General features: G+C 46.1%; 1 protein-coding gene across 4 annotated transcripts in view; it reads right to left on the reverse strand.

Moving 5' to 3' along the window:
* CNTN2 (contactin 2) overlaps window positions 1-1,273 on the reverse strand; it is a 59,364-nt gene extending 58,091 nt beyond the window's left edge. For 2 of the 4 annotated variants that reach the window (XM_081193423.1, XM_081193422.1), the window contains exon 1: window positions 1,022-1,273. The gene's annotated coding sequence lies outside the window, so the exon portion shown is untranslated. Of the gene's footprint in view, window positions 1-624; window positions 730-1,021 lie in introns of those variants that run through there. The other 2 variants (XM_081193420.1, XM_081193421.1) reach the window with 2 other exon arrangements.
* Window positions 1,274-12,554: the final 11,281 nt, after the last annotated feature.

Below are 12,554 nucleotides of genomic sequence, written 5' to 3' on the forward strand. Positions count from 1 at the left end.
TAGCCTTGGAGAGAGAAAAATACAAGAGCAGAAGCCAGCGCTCCCTTCTCTCTGGAGCCCTAATGAGGAGACAGACTCTGCTTGCAGTAGGAAAACTCAAACTGATCCCATCCTATTGCTTCGCTCCCTGCCCTTGATCTCTTCCAGTTCAGGTGTGGGTGGTCGTTTCGACACCGCTTTCTTTGGTCACACCTACGTGGCACCGGTTCAGAAAAGCAAGTCAAAAAAACCTGGGCCCTCCTGCCACCACTTCTTCCGACACCCCTTGCAAAGCATCGCAGATAAACACGTTTTCAACAGGGACCGCACCCCATCCCGCCGCCAACCCTTCCCTTGTCACTGACTGGCGACGCTCTTGGGCACCTCTCCCTTGGCACCGGCAGCCCCTTCCCTGGCATCCGTGCCATGCCCGTGCCATGCGCCCACGCCAAACCCGTTGCCATCACTAGACAGCCCTGCTCGGGTGCGGCGGCGTGGCTGAACGACTGATGTCATGATCTCCATCTCTCTCTCTCGCTCCCCTCCCCCTAGACTGAAAGTTAGCTTGCACCTTCCGAAGCAGCCCAAATCTTGGGAACAGAGTCAGGGGAGCCTAAAAGGACACCCCGCGCCCCCTCCTCCTACCTTGGGCAGAGAGAGTGGCTGGATCGGCACGTGTGTGCGCGTGTGGCGTGCCTGGGCGAGGAGAGCCCGGGAGCTCTCGATGCAGCAGCAGCAGAAGCAGCAGCAACCTTCCTCTCTGCCGCCTGCCCTCCTTCTGCAGGTGAGCCTTCGCCTTGTGCTGCTGCCTGCCTGCCTGTGTTATGTGTGCGCGCCCTGAGCCACTGCAGCATCTCTGCATTAGGATGTGCTCCTCCCTTCCCCTCCCTTTCCCTGCGCGCTCCCTCTCCGCCCCCCCCCTGCAACGTTCCAGGGACCTAGAGAGAGAGAGAGAGAGAGAGAGAGAGAGAGAGAGAGAGAGAGAGAGAGAGAGAGAGAGAGATATGGGGGCACCCCCTCCCTCCCCCCTCTCCGCCGTTACCTCATTTGCCAGGACCAGTCAGCGCCTGCGAGAGTGACTTGCAAGCAGCATCCATAATGCGTGGTCTTCCTCAGCTGGCGCGGCTGCTCCCAGCTCAGACGGTCCCTTGCAACACTTGGGTGGGCGGGAGGTCGGCTTGCCCTGGGCGCACCCCGTGGTGAGGGCTGCGGGGGGCGGGGGACGGGGACATATGGTCGCGCGGGGCACGAGAGGAGGGGAATCTCCGGCTCGGCCCCTCCCCTGCCCGTTTACATTCTTAGGCAATTCGAGATGGCGAAAGAAACCCAGACTTCCAACCCCGCCCACCTCCGGCAAATATTTAATTCCATAATTGCGTGTGTGGCACAGGATATAATTTGCGGCGTGGAAGGGCCAGCCTCGGAGGCGCACATCCTGCTGAAAGGCGATTTCCCATCTCTGGCTAGCATTCTGCAAGTGCTGCTGCTGGGCCTGTTTACAAGGATACCTGTATCATAGGAGCCAACTATTAGGAGCCAAGAGGCATTTGCTCCCCCTAAAATATTTGAGGGAGCCACGCCTCCCCCAAAGTTGATGGGCATTGCCATTCAAATGGTGTGCATGCACCACGTTATGTGGGACAGGGCTTACCTGGGCTTCCCCAATATTTTATTCTAGTTGGCACCCTTTACCTAAATCATCTATTATCTGTTTCTATCTCTATAGCTATCTGTCTCAAGGTGGGCAATCCCACTGGGGATTGTCCCCCTGCTAACTTTATTGAGGACCCTGTTAACATGGACCAGGTAACCACATTCAGTGCTTAATACGGAACCCAGAATTCATGCTCAGAAGTCTGTGCTTCCCAAAATAACAGGCTAGTGTTTTTATTTCTTTCTGAGATTGGAAAGTGTGTTGGAGCATGTGCAGAGAGCAGCATTTCCTCACTGCTGCTGAGTCAGTCTGCTCAGCCCAGTCTGCTGCCATGCAGCTGCAGGGAAGAGAGTTCTTTCTAATAGGCAGCCAGATGTGCAAATGTGATTTGCCATGGCATGTAGTGAGCCTTGTGTATGGAGTATGTCCTATATGAACACTAAAACATTAGTTCTCAAACTACATAGGGAGGTAAAAAGAGCCTGGTCCTTTAATGGCAGCCCTTTGGCTGATGCTTTTCAAAAGTTAGGGGTGCAGGATGATTCGGCTGAAATCTGAGGGGAGGACAATGCAAAATAGGCTTCAAATATAGAAATGGCATGGAAGAAGAGAAATATGTTTATTGAACCCCAAAAGTTTCAAATATCTTCTTTAGAGGCACTTTTTGGTGCAACCAACTTGATGCTTTAGGCTCCAGCTTTGTTAAAAAAGGTTATTGAGACCCAAGAGACAAACTGGTTGCACCTATAGTGTCCCTAAATAAGATATTAAATAAACATTAAATATGTTTAATAAAGTTTAATAAATGGGGTTTTCTGTGCATCTGGAAGCTCCCCCCCCCTCTCAACCCCCCCCCCCCAACATTTGGAGAAGTCAGAGATAAGGTTGCATAAATGCACTGTCTGGTAAACCAATGTATTTTGAAGTCTACAGTAGTGAGGTATCAGGCAATGCAACAGATTAAATTCTTGATTTGCATTGCTTTGTGAGGCACAAACTGCAGTTCTATACACTTCTGTGTTTACTGTGATGGAGGAAATTGCCACACAGATCCTCTTCCCTCTTTGTTCTTTTCTTGGTTTCTTTTTGCTCTGCTCTGTGTGTTGTGCTGGGACCAGTCCTGACATTTGGACAGGGCCGACAAATTTATATATTACTTCCCACTACAAAAAATCCCAAAGCAATTTACAAGCAGAGTAAAAATGCAATCATTAAAAAAAAATGTGTAAGCATGTTAAAAACATCATAAAATCTTCATCAGTATGTTGAAAGCTACTTAAGCATGTTAAATGTTACACTTATTTCAACTTGCATTAAAATGCATAAGTGTTTGTTAAAGAGATTTCTCATCCCATAAACATTTTGTGCAGGACAGAAGACCTTTCCGTGAAGCTGCAATAAGCAAGCAGTTGCTTGGGGCTGTAGAATCAAGAGGAGTGAGGCGGGGGGGGGGGGAGAGAGAGAGAGAGAGAGAGAGAGAGAGAGAGAGAGAGAGAGAGAGTGTTTAAATCTTACAAATGAGCTCCTGAAAAAGTGGGGGCGGTCATGTAGACTTTTTCTGAAATGTGATCAAGTGAGGATTGCGTGAGGCCGGTGCCGCTAGTAGTACACATGGTAGCAAGGAAATATTGTTTCTTGTTGCCCTAGAGATCTGGTCTTTAGAGAATACTTGTCAACTCCCAGTAGACAGATGAACTGCAAGTGTTTTTTATGGCCAGCTTTCGAGTGATTCATATTGCTGTAATAATATCTCAAATATTAATGGGTTTACTTCCTATCATTCTGCAGAGGGAGATGCTGTATTGTCCTGCTGGAAGGAAAAATAAGAAATAACTATATAGACACACACACACACACACACAGAGAGAGAGAGAGAGAGAGAGAGAGAGAGAGAGAGAGTGAGTAGGTGCTGCTGCCCCTGCTTGCTCTGCTTGTGAACCACGCTTACCCGTCAATCCCTTGCCAACCCTCTTTCACCACACCTGCCTAATCCCTCATCCCTTTACACCTGACCAAATCCCCTGCCTTTATACCACACCCATTTCCTTGCCTATTCCCTCACAGCTTGCCCCAACCCCTTTTAAAGGAGGGTGGGAGGCACGGCAGAAACTCCTCTCTGAAGCACCTCTCCCCTTCTGAGAAAACTCACTCCAGCAGCATTTAATAGTGAGGGGCTGCCGTTTCAGAGTGACTTGGCAAAGTGCTTCCCTTTCCACCCCCTGTTAAACAGCTTACCTGGGCTGCCTGTCACCTGCATTGCTTGCTGGCTTTTCTGCCCACATGTCATTTTGTTGTCACACTGGAGTTGGTGTGGCCACCTGCTGGTGACCACCTGAACTACAACATGACTGCAGCCTTACATTTTTTTGTCTATAGGAAAAAGTGTATGCATGTATTATGGTGTGCATGTATGTACATGTCTGTCTGTCTGTCTATCTATCTAGCTATCTAGCTAGATAGCTATACATGGACAGATACATGTCTACACAGAAGCAAGTCTCATTGTTTCCAATGGTGTTTACTTCCAGGAAATTATGTATAGAATAGCAGTCTTCCAGTATAATTCTATGATTATCTAATCAGAAAGATGTCCCATTGAATTCCTTAGGGCTTACTCCCAGGTAAGTGGGTATATATATTTGCAGCCTTACATTGCAATCCAAACTTAGTAGATCCCAGCTTGACTAAGCCTCTCCCTGCCCCAGAATTCTTGGCATGTGAAATGGGGAGCTCTGCACAGGTGAGTGATGTTGAAGCCTGTCAGGGCTGGGCCAGGGGCAGTGCATCCCATTTCACTGCCTGAGGAGAACTGGGAAGGTATTACACCCCTGTCCCCAAAGCCTGAAACCTCCCTTTCCTGGATTGTGTGGCAGCACCCCTGAAGATGCTGCTGCTTTGGGTTCTGCTGCCTGAGGCAGCTGCTTCAGCCTGTCTCATGGGTGGGCCAGATGTAGCCAGCTAAGGCTTCAACAAGCCTTTTTTCAGGCCACAGCTACAGTTCAGGTTTACTCATGTCTGTTTTGCAAATGTATGTTTTGCCTGCTCCTTCTAGTGCTATTGTATTTGGTCTTTGTTTACGGTCTTCAGTCAGTGAGATCGTTGTCCGATCACCTTGAGTCTTCCGTCAGGATGCATTGCAGGGGGTCAGACCCTTGGGCCTCTTTCAACTCTACAATTCTTATTATTCTATGTTTCACTTCCTTTATTGCAATCTTTCCAGATCTTCAGTTCACCCATTGGTTTTCTAGATCACGACAGAAAACTAAGTAGTTGCATCTCCTGGGTAAGCTATATAGCTGCCATCTTGTCGACTGGGCCAAATCTGTGGAGTTCTTTGGGGTGGCGGCAATAGTGGGGGAATCAGCAAACTTTCTCGAAACAGAAGGAGCCCAAAATTCCCAAATGTTGGATTGGCAGGAGTTCTGCCCATGTACCTTTTCGTGACATTGCAAGATGGGAAAAAGAGAAAAGTTTTCTGTATTCAATTTCCAGTGCAGTAATAACGTGCCTGTGCTCTGCTTTTACATGTTATCAAAACGCTCCAGACACTATAGGAAGGATACAGATGCTGCAGACGGACAGTGTGATGTAGTGGTTAAAGGGCTGGACTAGATCTGGGGAGACCCTGGTTCAAGCCAGCATGAATCTCGTCTTCTGCCTGTTGTTGTCCCTCAAAGCACAACCCATTTTGCAAGGTTGTTGAAAGGGTAAAAGTGGTGGTGAAAAACTGTGAGTTCTGTGGTGGAATGCAGGGATATGGATGTAAATAAATAAATAGATGCATGCATGCATGGAAAGTGACTTGGCATGCCTTGGATCACAAAAAGTGTATTATTGGAAAACTTCCTTCTTTGCTGTTTTCATTGTGAACAGTTACTATAGGGGCTCTCCAAGGAATGTGCTGTTGGTTTCCTTTACATCTGGGACATCTGGACATAGTAAATCAGCACATGCAATCTGTGTGGCTCCTTTTCCTGAAGGATCTTTTAGTTAGGGACAGCTGTAGGTTCCTTCTGTCCTGAGTTGTGTCATATAACCTTGCTCTGACGGCTTCTCCATTCACTCTCCTGTGCTAATAATTCTGTTGCAGCAAATGGTATAGAAAACAGTGAAATCTAATGCTGCTCCCAGAAGGATGATCTCTTGGAATGCTGCTCTCAGGATGATCTAGGAGAAGATGGATAGACCCATGTGTTTCTGTCAGGTGCCTCCTGCCAGACAGCTAATCACACAGATGGAAACTTCAGGTAGCTTTCTCTGACCTGTGAGGACTGACCTGCAGCACAGAGTGGGAAGAAGGCGGCTTGAGAAAAGACCTCTCACCTTCCATTCTATCTGGCAGACCCCACCCTTTCACCATTGTCAGTTTCTTAATAACGTAATTGATCAATGGTCACAGGATGGTCCATTTTGTAATGGCTGGCCATTTCAGAGGAGTAATTAATGCACTTGCATGACCCTGTATCAATGGCAGACACTTCAAAAGTACACACTCCTTTTGCTTTGAGAGATTGCATTACATGAGAATGGCCCTGTGACGTCAGGGTTCACCTCCTATGTAGGAAGGCAATGATAAATAGAAAAGTTTTTTCCATAGCTCATTTCCTATCCACCTGTTTCTTTATCGACTAGTCACTGAGATCAGTGGTACAGTTAGGTAATGTTAGACTGGACTAACAGCACAGAGTCAATGATCTTATGGAGACCCATTTCCTGTTTCATCAGTAAAGGTTATTACTTCCTTCAAGAAGCTGTAAGACCTAAGTTATCCCTGTTTGGGGACTCTCCCACTCATTGTGTGCCCTGGAAATCTGCCCTGAAGTCTGGCTTTGACAGCACCACTGACTGTGTTATCTACTGACTCCTATATAAACACACACACTACATTCATTTAAAAACAAAGCTGCCTCTTTTCTCAAGTACCTGTCTCTTCTCTTTAGTGGCTTTCTTCCCCCCCCCCAATTTTTGTCCATTCCCTTTAAAAAACAAACAAACATATTTCAATTCAGTCTGTCCATGTATAACTCTTGTTTACATTATGTGGTCACACAGCTTAGAATTATTCTGGACATAATTAATCTGGAAGCGGGTGGTGCTGTGGTCTAAACCGCTGAGCCTCTTGGGCTTGCTGATCAGAAGGTTGACAGTTCGAATCTGCGCAACAGTGGTGAGCTCCTGTTGCTCTGTCCCAGCTTCTGCCAACCTAGAAATTCGAAAGCATGCCAGTGCAAGTAGATAAATAGGTACTGCTGTGGTGGGAAGGTAAATGGTGTTTCTGTGCACTCTGGTTTCCATCACGGTGTCCCGTTGTGCCCGAAGCGGTTTAGTCATTCTGGCCACATGACTCGGAAAGCTGTCTGCGGACAAACGCCGGCTCCCTCATACTGTAGCGAGATGAGAGCCATACCCCATAGTCACCTTTGACTGGTCTTAACCATCCAGGGGTCCTTTACCTGCAAAACATCCTTCCTTGTGTGCAAGAATTGGATATGCCCCCATCAAATATGAAAGGTGTTCTGACTAAAGTATAGGGCTGCTTTAAATTTAAGAACAACACATATAGCCCAATCTTATACATGTTTACTCAGAAACAAATCCTGCTGAGTTCCCCAGTAAGCATGCAGACAATTGCAGGTTTCGTTTTAGTGTATTGTGTGAGACACAAAGGGAGCAAGCAGGGGATGGATGGACATTCAGCTGAATATCTCTTGAGAATCTGACTGGTGAACGAAGGATGGTGGTAAATTGCCTGCTTACTTCTTTTGTGCCAGAAAGAGCAATCTAAAGGAGAATTGGAATCAATCCAAACTCCCACCGGAGTAGGCTGAGGTCAGAGGAGAACGTGGAAGGTTATTTTGCCTTAAAGAGTGGCTCAAGCTAATGCCCGCGAACATCTCTGCCGGCATCGATCATGAAGACGAGACCAGTTCCATTCCCTGTTCAGTTGCTTCTACTAATAAATGTCTTCTGCTTCCTCCATAAAAGTTTCACACAGTGTTTGGGTGAGAGAAAGATTAGAGACCCAGCAGAGCAAATGCCCAGAGGTAATTTCTCTAGAACCACAACAGACTTCATCCTTCCCCCTCCCCCTCATAATGGCTTGTCTGTGTACAAGAAAAACCTTGTCTGTTTTATTGGTATCTTTTAATTCCCTTCATTGCAGCTCCTTATGTTTCTGTCTGGCTGATTTGTGTTTATAGTAAGGTGGCTTCCCATGCATCACAAAAAAGAGGATGAAAGGTGACAAAAGAGGAGACAGATTGGCATAGACTGATGTACATATATTGATGTGTATGGGGTGTTAGGGGAGGGGTAGTACCTGCCAGGCTTCTTCTGGGGTAATCTGTCCACCTTTGGTCCCCACTCTGCACTCAGCTCTCACCTGCGGCTCCTAGAAGCTGTCAGCATGTGACCATAGCCACACCCTGGGAAACAGCTTTAACTGGTCAGCTAAACCAGGTGAGAGTAGTCGATGTGTCTCAAACCCTCTGTGCATTAAGGACTTCCCCTTGCCTGTGAAGTCAGGCTCTGGTAGATGAGGCCAACAGATGAGGCCAACAGTGGGTCCAATGGTCAAGAAGGTGGTTTCTGCATGTGTTGTAGAGGGAAGTGAGGGGCAGATGGGGCTCATCAACCTGGGAAGGGAGCCATGTAAGAGAAGAAATACTCTGATCCCAGATCTCTGATGCCTTGTAGTTATTTGTCAAAAAGGCTTCAGGAGTAAACCCTGAGTTAAAATCCATACCCAATGCCTTTGAGAGAAGAAAGGTCTAAGGAGTAAACCCTTCACAAATCCAGAGTGGAGCCTTTAAACGGTTGAATGGCGCCTTGTACACTTCCTTCTGACAACTCCTGGAGCCAAGCTGCTGCCAAACGTATTGCTCTGCTTTCCTTTGGACCACATCAACGAAGCCCATTGTCTTGTTGTCTGGGCAGCTGAGGGCCTCCATACACACTGCCCAGGCTTGTGCCCTGGAGAGGTCACTTTGGTGCTGCTAAGATAGCGAAAACAATGTGGGAGGCAGCAGTTATGAGTTGCCGGTCTCTGCAGCCATGGCAGGTGCTGTGATTCTCCAGTGGTTTGATTTCCCCCTTGGAGGTGGACTCCAGTGTATCTTGAGACAGACAGATGCCAAGTATGTATGTATGTATCAATCATTTCTCTCTCTCTCTCTCTCTCTCTCTCTCTCATCTATCTATATCATCTGAAATATGTAATTAGTGGGGGAAACTGTGTGACCAGGTGATGTGCATTTTCTCAGTCTACTGTCCAGGTTCTAGCAGTTGATGGGCAACATCAAGACTCCTGTTCTTCCTTCATATGGGTCTTTGGGTGGCATTCAATGGAGCACCACAGGTTCCCATCCCATCCCATTCTAATCCATAGCCAAACTGCTATCTGGCACTTCCTGGGCATTTCCGCAGGGCAGCATCTTGGTGTAAAGAGATGGTGCCTGGAAGACCAGTAGGATGGAGACTAAAGGAGGCTGAATGTGCTTGGTGGTTCAGGGTGGAGTTTGATGGGCAGATAGAGTCAACAAAGGAACCCTTTGAGCCAAGTAGAAAGGAACTTGTCTGCTTATGCTAGCACTTCAATCTGATATTTTACTCCTCCCTGGAGAGCCTGAGGAGGCAGCTAAAATGCCATATCAAGCCCTGAGACTTGACAAGCTTGTTGAAAGAATCCTAGGCTGCTGGGATTTGTAAAAGAAACCAATTCCTTCCCAGAGCCTTGTTTTGCCTGGGCATCGTTGGAGCTGAACGGGGTGTGGGAGACTCTGATATCTTCATCCGATTAGTCAGATCTGAAGCAATTACAACTTCATTAGCTAAATAGGCTCTTCTGTTTCCCACCCTCACCACTTCAAGGCTTTGCCCTTGGGATCCTGCTGTTAAGAGCTGCACAGAGGAAGGCTAGAGGAGTAGGAGGAGGAGAGCTGCATGGTGCTGGCCAAGATAAGGGGAGAAGAAGCATTGCATACAGCTCATTTGTCAGGCCTGAAATGGAGAAGGGAGATCTGGGTTGAAAATGAGCTATAAGAGACATCAATTTAACATGCTTTCATATTTCCCTTCCTTTCAGAGACTCATAGTATATGGAGGTCAAGATCATAAAACACTCCAGGGGCCAGCCTTAGGTAAAAAATGAGGGGACAAACTCCGGGGACAGAGGGTGGGAGGCAGTGGTGGCAGGCCATAAAGTGAAGAGTTTAAGCAATGAAAAAGGACAATATTATAAACAGTTTAAAACAAACTACAGTCATAAGAATAGGATGGGTCCATCTATCTGTCTGTCTGATGTGTCAAAGGGCAGCGTAAAGAGATACATCTTCAGGATTCATCATGCAAGTTGAGAGTTCCTTCTTCCATGTAATGATTTAGATTTGCACACATTTGCATAAGGGTAAAAACAATATTTCTGAAGCAAGAAGTGTACTCTTTGTTTTTATATGACACAAAAGTTTCATAGCAAAAATCATTCTAGAAGATCATTCTACATGTGTGAGGGAAGGCAAGATGCTTCTTTTAAAAGGTCACCTACAATTTTTATATTGTACTTGTATAGAGCTTTCAAGTTTTCAAAGTGCATCAGATGCATTATCTATTTGTAATTCAGGTTTCCTATGCTTCATTTTGCAGGGGCAGGGGCAGCGGCGGCGGCTTTCTTAAGGCCATACAGTTAGTTCACAGTAGAGGTGAGATTTGAGCTAGGGACCTCCAGATTCATTGTTTATTCTCTTAGCCACTACACCAGCTCTCATAAGCATTTGCATCAATAATATTTTTTTTCTATAGAATTAGGAATGGACACAGGTGGGGAGCCCCAGGTAGTCAATTAGTATAAGTTGCCAACAAATCATCAGAGAAAACTAAGGGTGGAATTCAGTGGGGTATGTGTGTGAGAAATGCAGTAGGACTTTCATCCCACAGACCTCCCCCCAACCTGTTCTGGGTTTCCCCCAACCCCCCAGAGTAGATTTAGGGGGCTTGAGCAATGGAGAAGGGATAAAGTCCTGTTGCATGAACAGACCTCATTCCATGAATGCCAACTACTTAGCTGAATTCTGCCCACACATTGGGAATCTCCATTATCCAGGAGCATATCAATTTGAGACCAGGGGTATCTAGTTGGTCAGTTAGAACAAGATTCTGGACTAGATGGGCCACTGGCTTAATTTAGTGGGGAATCTTTGTATGTTCTTGTTAGACCCTCACTATATTCATAGTCAGAGATATAAAATAGTAGGAAATGAATCTGTATTCCTTGGTGTGATGGACACTGAGCAGTGTAATATTTTGGAATGAGAATTCTGGGATGGACAAAGTCCTTCTTTGTCTGAAGTCATGACCCAGTGTTCATTTGCCAAGCAGAGCTCAGCTCTTAGGTACAATGGGGCTGTTATCTAAGTGGATCCATGGGATGAGAAACCAAGGAGCAGGCAGAAGCTCACAGGAGCAATCAATATAAGGTCTATTTCGTAGGCTTTTACTTAGATTGTGCTATTCCTGAAATAGAGAGCAGCTGGGATCTAACTGGATTGCCTTGGGGAGTGAAATGATATTTAACTATTATGGTAACGCGACACCCCTTGAGTGGGTTGTCATCAGCATGGATTGAATGGGGACTGGGGAGGGAGACTGCGCCTTCGGAGTGCAGATGAGAACTCCTGCCTTTTTGAAAGCATTTTGCATTCTGAGTTCTTGACAGAAAAGGCCCTCCATTCTCCCCATCTTCTAATCATCCATTGCAAGCGATCTTTTTCACATCACTGAGCAGTTCTTCAAATGAAAAGGAAGCTGTGCAGCTACTGAACAGAGAGCAGCACTTGGGTGTGTGTGTGTGTGTGTGTGTGTGTAGGAAGAAACACCCATAACCATTTAACAGAGCACCAGGGTCTTCCAATCTCTGGGCTGCTCCATCTGTTAATATAATTTTCCAGAAGGCAAGATTTCACTCAAACCTTCTCCGGCTCCTGTACATTTATTGGCAGCTGGCTTTGCTCCTTCCTAAATGGACGCTTGCTTATGCATCACCTATATGATTTCCCCTTGCAGTCGTTTGTCAGGTAGCATATGCCATTTCGAAATGGCAGAAGGGCAGAGAGATGACCTAAGCAGTACAGATCGTTAGCTGCACCTCGGGAGGACAGCCTTTGAAAACCACTCTTGCAATGTTTTCAAGCAGCAGGGTAGCTTTTGACTTTTTGTTTATCTCCCTTGTATCAAAAGGTGGTTTCACTCCATACTACCCCAGGGTGGCCAAGTGTCCTACTTTACAGGGCATTTGAAGGCAGTGCTCTATTTGAAGGACTATCCAGTCCAAGTCCTGTTTAAAGTGAAAGAAGCATAAGAAGCAGCCTTGAAGTTGCCCATTGACACTTAACATCTGGAAAACAAACTGAGCAGGCACAAATATCACCTGAGCACAGCCTTCCCAACAATGGTGAGCTTTACTGTATTTCTAGTTAAGTTAGAGTTATCATTTTTTTAAATTTGTGCCTAAGCATAAAAATTAACGTATACAATTTTTATGCAACTATGTCCTCTTTTTCCCCTTTCCCTTTTGATTTTGCGTAAGTGGCCACACTATACCACCCAAAGATGATGTGTGTTTCCTGGTTTGTGTACTTGCCACAGGAAACTGTAGCCCATCAGGACCTCCTTTTAGCATTCACCCATAGTAATCACTTGTTTGTAAGTGATGGATCTTACATTTTAGCGTGCACAATATCGGGCAATTTCTGATATGCCAACTTACCTTGAAGGGTTTTTGTAGGGATGTTCTGAGATGATGGGGATGAAGTACCTTGAACATTCCAGAATTATATAAGTATATATATCATCACCATTAATATTACTAGCCAACTGACAGCAAATATACAGTTAACTTTAATTTCTTCCAACCTGGTGTTGATTTTGC

Source organism: Podarcis bocagei (assembly GCF_964188305.1).
Source record: "Podarcis bocagei genome assembly, chromosome: 5".
Taxonomy (NCBI): domain Eukaryota; kingdom Metazoa; phylum Chordata; class Lepidosauria; order Squamata; family Lacertidae; genus Podarcis; species Podarcis bocagei.